The sequence below is a fragment of the Osmerus mordax genome, chromosome 7, assembly GCF_038355195.1.
Source record: "Osmerus mordax isolate fOsmMor3 chromosome 7, fOsmMor3.pri, whole genome shotgun sequence".
Classification (NCBI taxonomy): Eukaryota; Metazoa; Chordata; class Actinopteri; order Osmeriformes; family Osmeridae; genus Osmerus; species Osmerus mordax.
This window is the reverse complement of record NC_090056.1, coordinates 2,283,619-2,295,877: the sequence shown is the minus strand read 5'-3', so window position 1 is coordinate 2,295,877 and position 12,259 is coordinate 2,283,619.

Sequence of the window (12,259 nt, the reverse complement as noted above, 5' to 3'; positions counted from 1 at the left end):
ACGGTCTCTTTTGCTAGGGTCTCTGGTAAGGATGTGATCCATGTGCCAGCATCATCGGCTGCTACAGTTATGGCTAAGGGGCTCAGGGTTGTAAATGAGAAAAGCTCCTTACTGGTGTTGGAGCCTGTGAACACACCATTACCTGAAGGGCTAATTGTTCTACCTATCTTGGTCATCTCAGAGAGCCATAACTTTCCGGTTCAAGTGATGAACATATCTAGTGAGGATGTCTGGTTGAAGCCAAAGATGAGGCTTGGAGTTCTGACTTATGTAGACAGTGTTTCAGCTGAGGAGGGGTGTGAAGTGAAGTTTCAGAGGATCGCGTCTGATACCGAGCAAGTCAGTATTGATCAGCAGACAGGAGAGTCCTCTAATCCACAGTCTGTCATTGACCAGCTGCAGATTGGTGGTTGTCCAGAACAGCAAGCAAAGTTGAAGGCTCTGTTGGAGAAATATATTGGGGTATTTGCAGTTGAAGATGAGGATTTAGGACATGCTGATAAGGTGAAACATGAGATACATCTTACAGATGACACACCTGTGACGCAACCGTACAGGCGTATTCCCCCTACACAGTACAGTGAGGTAAGGGAGCATATCAGCCAGTTGCTGAAAAAGGGAGTTGTTCAGGAGAGCTCTAGTGCATATGCTTCCCCTATAGTGCTTGTAAGGAAAACTGATGGCAGTCTGAGGTTATGCGTGGATTACAGAAAACTTAATTCAAAGACAAGACGGGATGCCTTCCCATTACCAAGAATAGATGAGAGTTTTGATGCTTTGACTGATGCTAAGTTTTTCTCCACCATAGACTTTTGTGGCCTTTTATTTTCTTAATTTACTATGCTGTTGCATGTTTTGGCTTTAGATGGCGCTGTTAGTAAGAAATTATACTGCAGTTGCATGATGGTTAGGAAGAAGAAAAAAAGCTAAGCTAGACGAGTTGTCGAGAAAAAGACCAAGAAGCAGTCGTTGTGTGTAAGTGAAACATTAAAGTTTGAATAAAAGAAGACAATTCCCCCCCGCACACTGTTGAGAGAATCACTTTCTTCAAGTGTGCAACAAAATTGGCGCCCGAACAGGGACTAAAGAATATATTGTGCTTATTAAAGTTATGCATTGTGCTTATTAAAGTTATGAACTTAGAAGTGTGCTCAGGCTTAAACATTGGGTCTCACACTGGGTGTGGGAAGCAGGCTGTTTTTTGTGTCTATCTCTTCATTTTCAGAAACAACCTTGAAACCGGGAGGAGACGGCACCCGAGCAGGTGGGACGCGTAGGCAAGAACAACTCCCTGACGCACGAGAGAACAAGCTCAACCCTCTTTTCATCTTTCTGTTTTAATTGCACTGTATATTATATGCTGGGGAGGGAAAGATAGCCAGTTGGACTTCGTGAACCAGCCCAAACTCTGTTGCGGGTAGGGAAACGTAGACAGCCCCAGAGCTCTGTACTTGTTGATTTCCAACTGCTGCATTAAAGCTGATATTATCGGACCTCTGCGACTCCAGACCACTCTTTCTAGAACACAGATTTGTGTCATAGAATACCATCATTACATATTGGAATAGACACAAAGATTTTGAATCCTTCAGGACCCAACGTGATGCAAAAAGACGTCTGAAAAAAGAAGAAGAAACGTTGAAATACGCAAAATGGAACTGGAGCAGCTACAGGATCAGCTAACGGAGCTACTGTGTCGGCTAACGACTGAACAGCTAAGACAGGTGTGTGTCCAAGCCAAAGTTTCACCAGATAAGGAGAAGAGGCACACGTTGATCCGAGAAATTAATGAGACAGTGGATAAAGCTTTTGACAAGGAGGAATATGACGTAGCAGAGACATTTGTGCTAGAGTTGTTAGCTACAGCTCAGCGCTTGAGAGAAACCGCGCCCAAACCAAAGAGGGATGAAGAAAATGATGAGGAGCTACAAAGGCTACAAAAACGGTATGCTGAAATGCAGTTTAATTTCCAGACGTCGACCAAAATGCTCGAGGGAGAACTAAGTCGGCTTCGGGAGAAAATTAACAGAACGCCTAGCTCACCAGAGCTTCCATTCCCCAGAGCTCCTGAAGTGGTTATCAGACGTGAGTTTCGAATTAATGGCCAGATCGGTGAGCTGGGGCAGAAAGATAAGTTATCGTACACTAACCTCATACACCAAATAGACTCTGGAAAACGTAAGGGCCACAGTGATTTCGAAATTGTTGAAGAGGTAGTAAAAGCGGCTACACTAGGGCTCAGTTTACGTGAGATGTTGGAAGCTAAAAGTAATTTGACACTGGTGCACTTGAAGACGATTCTCAAAGCCCATTTCAAAGAAAACGGTACTACAGATATGTTCCACAGACTCATTAACATAACTCAAGATGCAAAAGAATCCCCTCAAAACTTTCTTTTTCGTGCAGTTGAACTCAAAGAGAGGCTACTGGCAGCTGCAAAAGATGCCAGCTCAGACGTACAGTATAGCCCCGACCTCGTTCAGAAGAAGTTTCTTAGGTCAGTCAGTACAGGACTACTCAGTGATAATGTTAAAATGCAGCTGAAATCTCACCTGGATGATCTAGGAGTGACTGACGAGATACTAATAAAGAAAATGAATGATGCTGCTGCTGTTGATTGGGAGACACAGCAGAAATTGAAGAAACGTATCCAGAATAAGCCAGCCAGAATAAATGAGCTACAAACAGAAACAACTACTGTTAAGAGAAAACACCCAGAGAGTCCAGTTTACGAAGTACAACCAGAGGATGGCCAGGGTCGCACCAGAGTGCTTCATCGGAATCTGCTACTCCCCTGTGACTTCCTGCAAGTTGAGTCACACAAGCCTGAAAAGAAAAGAGGTGAGAGAACACACGCAGACAAAAAGACATCAACAACACAGAATGCAGAACCCGAGTCTTCATCTGACTCTGAAGAGGATGACTGGCGATGCATGTCCGGATGGCCCAAAGGAGATTCCGCAGCACAAACCAGGAGCAACCTCAGACCAGAGGCTACAGCCTTCCAGCCACGGGCTGCAACACCAGCACCTGAGGGAGATGATGTGATAGGAAAACAGACCCTGTGGACATCAGATGCAGATAGAAAGCAGGAAGAACAGATTGGGACTGAACTGGAAAAAAAAGTGACGGTGACAGCAGGTCCGAGTGAGGAAATGGAAGATGCTGAGCTGGAGACAGCAAGCAATGAGGGAGAAGTGGCTCCACCATCCTCACCACCTGCAAGACAATATCCTTTCAGAAATAGACATGCTCCCAAAACATTCACATATGATATGTTGGGGCAGCCCACCGTAACTGAATTAAGTTTATGAGATCATATGATGCATTTTAGAGATGCCAGTTCTTGCCATCCAGTATTAGGATGGATACAATTTGTAAGTTCCTGTTCATGTCAAAGTCATAGGATGGAGTGAAAATGGAAATGTGTTGTGAAGAAAATGTTTAAGAAAAGCTACTTTTAGTTTGTATAGGCCCACACAAAGTCAGTTTGTACACTTAGAATCGCACAAGGATAATTGAAGAAGAAATGGTGGTTGTAAGATAATGTGTTTACAGGAGTATGGTTGAAAAGACTAACTGTGAAAAGAATCTTATAACAAAACGATATGAGGAAAAGTGATGTGTTATTAGTATCATTGAAGTATGAGATTCTATGTGATGTGATTACACTACAAGTCAAAGGTCACGCCTATTCCAGTCAAGACAAGCTACCCGTGAACACAGCAGAGTAAATGGATGGTTGTCGTAGTGCACAATGACTTCCTCTGTTTAACACATGGCATTAAGTTGAGATAGATGTGATGTGAAATCTGTCATCAGATGTGTGTCTTGAATAATGGACTCGAACCTGTAAGTGATCAAACTGTTTAAAACAGAAGGAACTGAGCCGGGAAATGTCGGGACGACATTTAGTTAAGCAGGGGAGAGTGTGGCATACCCCCCATTTTGTCTTTTCTTTGGTCCCGTTTCATGATTTTGTGGCCTTTTATTTTATTAATGTACTATGCTGTTGCATGTTTTGGCCTTAGATGGTGCTGTTAGTAAGAAATGATACTGCAGTTGCATGATGGTTAGGAAGAAGAAAAAAAGCTAAGCTAGACGAGTTGTCGAGAAAAAGACCAAGAAGCAGTCGTTGTGTGTAAGTGAAACATTAAAGTTTGAATAAAAGAAGACAATTCCCCCCCCGCACACTATTGAGAGTATCACTTTCTTCAAGTGTGCAACATATGCATGAGAGAGATAGGCATAAGACAGCATTTACCACACCGTTTGGTTTGTTTGAGTACGTTAGGATGCCGTTTGGTGTCTGTAACGGGCCAGCCACATTTCAGAGACTTATGCAGGCTACAATGAGTGACCTCGTTTTCCAAATACTCCTGGTGTATTTGGATGACATTTTGGTTTACTCTGAGACATTTGAACAGCACCTGGACAGGTTGGAAGCTGTATTTAGGAGACTAGCAAAGACTGGCCTTAAAGTAAAACTGCAGAAGTGTGCTTTCCTACAGAAAACAGTGAAGTTTCTTGGTCACGAGGTGTCAGCAGAGGGTGTGGGGACAGACCTAAGTAAAATCTCTGCTGTTAAGAAGTGGGAGATCCCATCCAGTGTCAAAGAGCTTAGGTCCTTTTTGGGATTCGGTAGCTACTATAGGAGGTTTATTCAGGGTTTCTCGCAGCTTGCTGGGCCACTGCACAACCTCGTCAACCACTGTTTGCGTGAAGGAAAAGTAGATAAGGGAAATCGTATGTTTAAGTCAATGTGGACTCCTGAGTGCAGTCAGGCCTTTGAACAGTTAAAGGAGAAGCTTACTTCTGCCCCCATACTGGGTTTTGCTGATTTCACTTGCCCCTTTGTCGTTGAGACAGATGCTAGCCAGCACGGATTGGGTGCAGTGTTATATCAGCAACAAGGTGACACCAAACGAGTGATAGCGTATGCAAGTCGCAGGCTACGCCATGCTGAGAAGAATGACCGTAATTACAGTAGCATGAAACTGGAGTTACTTGCTTTAAAATGGTCACTGAAAAGTTCAGGGGTTATTTGCTTGGATCAAAGTTTGTGATCCTTACAGATAATAATCCCCTCTGTTACCTTCAGACAGCTAAGCTGGGCGCCATAGAACAGCGGTGGGTGTCACAGCTGTCAGTGTTTGATTTTGAGGTGAAGTACCGACCCGGGTGTAGTAATGCTGCAGCAGATGCCCTCTCTCGGCAGGAGTTTGTAGGGGAGCCTGAAGGTGCTTCAGACTCGGATTTTGATGATTGTGTTGCTATCTGTAATGTGGTATGGAGAGGAACAGCTTTAGAGCCGGACCTTGCCTCTAAGGGCCTTGAGTGTTACAGGGTAAGACAGATCCGAGCTCTAGAAGCAGGTTCTGCTGAGCAGAGTGACAGACAGGGAAACACCTATACACTCCCAGGTTATACCCAAGAAGAACTAATAGACTTCCAAAAGAATGATCCAGCTCTGAAGGAGTTTATGACATTCTGGGATGAAAATAGGAGGCCGAGCCAAAAGGACAGAGCTGTCATGTCCAGGCCAGTTAAACGGCTACTGAAGCAGTGGGGCGACATCCGTCAGAGAGAAGGGTTGTTGTACCGAGTTAAAACTGTCCCACAGCATGGTGAATGTTGGCAGCTGCTCTTGCCTACCTGTTTAAAAGACCAAGTCATAGAAAGTGTACATGACAATATGGGGCATCAGGGCATCGAGCGCACTGTGAATCTAATCAGAGAGAGGTGTTTTTGGGTGGGGATGTATGATGATATTGAGAGCTGGGTTAAAAACTGCCAGAGGTGTATTCTGACAAAAATGCCCCAGCCCAAGATCCAGGTTCCAGTTAAGGCATTTCTAGCTTCCCGACCTCTTGAGGTTGTTGCTGTAGATTTTACAGTGTTAGAGAAAGCTTCAGACGGACGTGAGAATGTGTTAGTGATCACGGATGTATTTACCAAATTTACTCAAGCATATCCTACAAAGGACCAAAAAGCTGATACAACAGCAAAAGTTTTGCTTAAGGAGTGGTTCATGAAGTATGGGGTGCCAGAGAGATTACACTTTGATCAGGGTCGAAATTTTGAAAGTGAAGTTTTAGCGGAACTGTGCAAGCTCTATGGTGTTAAAAAGTCGAGGACAACCCCTTACAGACCGCAGGGTAACGCGCAGTGTGAGAAGTACAACAGAACACTCCACGACTTACTGAAAACACTCCCACCAGGGAAAAAGAGACGGTGGCCCGAGTATCTTCCTGAGTTAGTTCATGCCTACAATGTCACGCCACATTCCACTACAGGATTTTCGCCCTATTATTTACTTTTTGGGGTACAGCCACATCTCCCTGTAGATGCATTATTAGGGCATGGGCATGTTACAGACAGGAAACAGGACTGGTTGTCTGTCCATCAAGAGAGGTTGAGACAGGCACATGAGCGAGCTAGGGAGTACTCAGAACAGAAGGCAGCAGAAAGAATCTCTCTCCAAAATAAGGTGTTTTGTCCTCCTGTAGGCATAGGTCAGCTTGTCTATTTGCGTCACAGGCCTTTAGGGAGAAATAAGATTCAAGATGCATGGAGTCCAATAGTCTACCAAGTGGTGGATGTACAAGGGACCACATACACTGTTGAACCTTTGGAAGGTGGGCCCATGAAGAGAGTTCACCGGACTGGATTGCGCCCCGGAGTAATTCCAGTTCCTAAACCAAGAACTAGGGTTAGGGCACAAACTAACAGTCAGCCTGTGGTTGAAGAGGGTTTTGAGTCAGCGGAGCCTGATTTTGTAGTGGTAGAAGATGTCACTGACCACTCCACGGCAGAACAGGTTGATGTGCACCTAAAGGAAGATACAGGTTTTGGTGCTATTATAGGGAATGAGTCAGGTTGTAGTGGTGTGGGCACTGATGACACTGAGTCAAGTGTTCAGGAAAGCGAGTGTGCGGACGATGACTTGCCTTTAGGAGCTGGTGATGATGTCCTTCCTGATGACGCCGGTAGGGATGAACATGTAACGGGAACAGGTCTTAGTCCCGGTATATCGGTGCCTACTGTCAGGAGAGGCACGAGGGCAACAGCAGGGTATCATTCAAATCCGTTTCACTTACCTACGTCTGAATGTAATGCGGTGACAGTCCACACAGAAATGATCTCACAGGTATTAACAAGCCTGGGTGTTGCCTTATTTGAGAAAGCCTTGCAGGGAGTGATTGGGTCAGCTCAGGTTTTATAATCTGCAGAGACGCTGATTTATTGTAGGGGAGAATGTATCCGGGTGGTGAATTAGTTGTAGCACCCCCGTAATTTTTGTTTCTGGGTGAATGCATGTGTATGTAAATTACTAAAAAATGACTAAAATGTATGTATATATATTTTGTTGTGGACCTGAGGGGTACATTTTGGGTTGTTTATTTCTGCCACTGGGTGGCGGTGTCGCGAACCAGGTGTTGACGCGGTGCATCTTGGTCGTTCTTTCTTTTCTTTTTCGTCCGAACATGAAAGCAGCACCTTTGGAAACTGCCGGAGTAAACCGTGTAAACATCTAGGTAAATGTTGTAATACTGTTTAAAACATGTATGTTAAAAGGTTTGAATTATACCTGTTCATCTTTTACTGGATGATGTTTTGTGTTTATTATATATTTTTGGATAGATGTCTATGGATTCGTATGTGGCGGCTAACGCCAGTGTTTCCGTGACTGTATATTTATATTGTTTTGTTTTTCTTTGTCAGTGTTCCTAAGTCCACTGCCGTATTGTTTTGTATTACATTTACATTTAGTCATTTAGCAGACGCTCTTATCCAGAGCGACTTACAATAAGTACAGGGACATTCCCCTGAGGCAAGTAGGATGAAGCGCCTTGCCCAAGGACACAACGTCAGTTGGCATGACCGGGAATCCAACTGGGAACCTTCGGATTACTAGCCCGACTCCCTCACCGCTCAGCCACCTGACTCCCACCTGACTCCCTAGTATTATTTAGTTTTAAATCATTTCTTGGGGTGTGCTTTCTGCGTAACAGTTAATAAACGAACCCGGGAAAAGTAATTGTGTCCTGTGTCGGTCTCAGTTCGGCAGGCTACACAAAAATGATTTTTTTATTGTATTTTCAACATGCAAGGCAGTTTTAAAATTTCTTCTGGAACAGTTTATTTCATTACAATTTGTTTAAAGTTCACAACAATAGCTGAATCACAACAATGTAAAGAGAAAATTGATTGTTTTCACTTTTCAATGTACTGTACACAAAGGGACAGAAGAATATTTCATATTTTATAACCACAAATAATTAAACCATGTTACTTTAAAATCATCTTTCATGTGTCATACTTGTATTTGGTTCACATTAATACCATTCACGAGTTCAGTAATCACACCATAGATTGAATAGATAGCTTTTATTGAAGCAGAGCTGGTAGCAGAGCCAAGCCCGATGGTGGAGGAGGCCGGTAGCAGAGCCGGGCCTCGTGTCCGGGCATGGACTGGCGAGGCGATTGCAAGCCTGACTGTGGTGAAGGTCGGGGATGTTAGGCCTGACGTATGAGCAGTATGCCTGGGGAGGACCAGCGACCCAGGAGCTGGATGGTGTGGTCAGCAACGCCCTGGCTGGAAGCAGAGGAGGCCGTACCGATCCTGAATGAATGTGCGGAATAGTGTGAAGGGTCAATACCTGATTTGGTGAGGAGGATGGTGGAACCAGAAGCGGGAGGCGACATGTCCTGATTCCGTGAGGAATGGTGGGCTGGAGGGGAGGGCATGGCTTCTTGGTTTGGAGAGAGCCAGATTATCCAGGGACTCATAGGGGCTGAGGGGAGAGTTAAGGCAGAAGAGCTGCGTTTTAGGGTGAAGATGAATTTGTCTGGGGAATGTAGCGTGATGCCAGAGACGCATGGGTGAGCGTAGGGGTTGAAGGTGGACGTGAACTCAAGCACCTCAGGGAGCCAAAGAAGGCCAGGAGGAGCATGGCCTCTTGGGTGGAATCGGTGGAAGGGGAGGAGTAGCCAGTGCGCGGTGTGTATGCAGGCGGCTAGCAGGTCGGCAGTGAGGGGGAGCCGTGCAGAGGGAGAGCAACTTGCAGAAGAAGTTGATGAAGCCGATGCTGCCAAGGTACAGGATAGTGGAAGTGCGGATGGAGAGGTGTATGTGTGCATGGAATGAAGCTTGGAGGATGGCCTCTTGGGTGTGGAGTGAAGGTTGTGGAGGGGTGCCATCATGGGATGATGGTACAGGAAAACGGAGGATCCGGAAATAGGAAGTGGTCCCCCTCTTGTGCCAAGAGGCAATTTCTGGATGGAGAGACGGGAGGGGGAGTTAGTGTAATAGCGAGGAGGGGCTGGTAGAGAACAGAGCCTGATGTGGTTGGTGTAGGCGGTTGGTGGAGGCTGGTAGCAGGCCAAGCCTGATGGTGGAGGAACCTGGTAGCAGAGCCGAACATGATGCAGTGTGGTAGAGGCTGGTAGCAGAGCCAGGCCCGATGCAGTGAGGTAGAGGCTGGTAGCAGAGCCAAGCCCGATGCCATGTGGTAGAGGCTGGTAGCAGAGCTGAGCCCGATGCATTGAGGTAGAGGCTGGTAGCAGAGCCAAGCCTAATGCAGTGTGGAGGCTGGTAGCAGAGCCAAGCCTGTTGTGGTTCATCAAGGCTGGTAGCAGAGCCAAGCCTGTTGCGGTTCATAAAGGCTGGTAGCAGAGCCAAGCCTGTTGCGGTTCATAAAGGCTGGTAGCAGAGCCAAGCCTGATGCAGTGTGGTAGAGGCTGGAAGCAGAGCCAAGCCTGATGCAGTGTAGAGGCTGGTAGCAGAGCCAAGCCTGATGCGGTGTGGTAGAGGCTGGTAGCAGAGCCGAGCCCAATGCAGTGAGGTAGAGGCTGGTAGCAGAGCCAAGCCTAATGCAGTGTGGAGGCTGGTAGCAGAGCCAAGCCTGTTGTGGTTCATAAAGGCTGGTAGCAGAGCCAAGCCTGTTGCGGTTCATAAAGGCTGGTAGCAGAGCCAAGCCTGATGCAGTGTGGTAGAGGCTGGTAGCAGAGCCAAGCCTGATGCAGTGTAGAGGCTGGTAGCAGAGCCAAGCCTGATGCGGTGTGGTAGAGGCTGGTAGCAGAGCCAAACCTAATGCGGTGTGAAGGAGGCTGGTAGCGGAACCAAGCCTGTTGTGGTTCGTGGAGGCTGGTAGCAGAGTCAAGCCTGAGGCTGGTAGCAGAGCCAAGCCTGTTGTGGTTGGTGGAGGCTGGTAGCAGAGTCAAGCCTGAGGCTGGTAGCAAAGCCAAGCCTGAGGCTGGTAGCAGAGCCAAGCCTAATTCAGTGTGATGGAGGCCGGTAGCAGAGCCGAGCCTAATTCAGTGTGGTGTAGGCTGGTAGCAGAGCCATGCCTGATGTGGTTGGTGGAGGCTGGTAGCAGAGCCAAGCCTGATGCAGTGTGGGGGCCTTGCGCCAGTGGAGATGAAGGGGGGCCGATAGTGAGGAAGTCGTCCAGGAGATGGAGGAGGAGGGGACTCATTGAGAAGGATCCAGCGGAGTGCTTCAAGAAACACGAAGATGCACGGCCTGCTTTTGCATCCAATGCCAGGCGGACAGCAAGCAGTTTGAGTCCTGCCAGTGAACCCCAAGAAAACCCAAAAAGGCAGGTGGATGGGAGGGCCTCGAACGCAGTCCCAAGGCCCGCAGGCCGGCTGGGTCGAGGGAGCAGGAGGAGCAAGAGTGGGTCCCGCCGCAGAAGAGCATGCACGGAGGCTCCGGCAGGCAGACAAAGAGCAGCCATCGAAATCGCGACGGACCACCAGGGTCAGTGCCCGCGGGTCCGGACAGGAGGGGCTGCAAGGAGGGGCAGGGGAAGGAGGGCCGGAGGAGGCGAAAGGGGGCCAGGCGGGAGCCAGGGGCGGGGGCCGGTACCGAACACCCCAAGGCCGGACGGGAAGGAGAGCGGGGGAAGGGTGGACAGCGAAACCCGACAACAGAGGAGGACAGGCCACGGCGCACGGCATTGGTGCGGGGGGCAGCAACCCGGGACGGGAGGAGAAGGACGGCCAGGACCACGTAATCACCCTGGGGGATGGCCAACCGGAGGGAGGCAGACACGGGGGGGGGGCCACAGAGCGGAGGCAGAGGGGGCCACAGAGCGGGCCACAGAGCGGGCAGCACCGCGAAGGCAGGGGCGAGAGGGCCACGACAGGAAAGGCAGCAGCCGGGGCGGGCAGGATGGCCGGAGCGGAGCCACCTGCAGGAGGGAAGGCACAGGGCAAGGGCAGAGGGGCGCAGCCCGGAGGAGGCAGGGCCAGTCCAGAATAAGCAGGGGCTGGGCCAGGCGGTGGGGCGGGGCAAGGCCAGGCGCAAGGCAGAGGGGCGGTGGGGAGCCCATGGAGGCGACGAACACCGCAAACAGGGCAGGAAGGTCAACAAGGGCAAGAGCCGGACCAGGGGAACAGGGGCCGGGGGCGAGGCAGCAATCCGCCAGGCACAAACCAGCGCCCGACTCCCGGGGTCGGAGCGCCCCGGGAGGCGACGAACGCCGCAACGGCAGTAGCCGGGGCAGGAGAACAGGGGGCATGTGCTAGGCAAGAGGCAGGAACCTGCCAGGCGGGGCGCGGCGCCCAGCAGCGGGAGAGGCAGGCCAGGAGCGGGCAGGGCACCGACGGGATGGACAGCAGCCGGAAGGGGCGGGCCGTCCAGAGCTGAGCCGCCCATGAGGATAGCGGCCCAGAGGGAGGGAGACACAGGGAAAGGCCAGGAGGCAGGAGCGAGTGGGGGGAGGCGCGTGGCCAGCGTGAAGGCGGAGGCAGGAGCGGGCAGGGACCCAATGGGAAAAGGGCATCAGCCAGGGCAGGGGGGGCATCAGGGGGGGGGAGCCACCTGCAGGGGAAAAAGCACAGGACACGGACAGGGAGGCGTGGCCCGGGGCGAGGAACGCCGGGAACAGGGCAGGAAATCAGCGAGGGCGGGAGCCCAAGGCCGGGGCAGGGAGAGGCGGGCGAGGCAGGGTGCAGGAACCCGTGGGGCGCGGCCCAGCGCCCGGCAGCAGTACAGGGGCAGTGCGGGGGGGAGCGGGGAGGTACGCCTGCCCCCAGACTCCCCGAAACGGAGGGAGAACAGCCTGGCCTGAAACGGATCCCGAGCCCAGAGGAGGTGCTGAAGGCCAGCGACGGTCCAATCTGAAAGCAACGCCGGGAGGCCCGAGGTGTACAGGTGCCACGGAGCAGGAGATGGGGGGCCATCCGGAGCAGCAGCCTGGGCGGGGGGGGGGGGGGGGGGGGGGGGGCTCAGCCGGAGTTGAGCCACCTG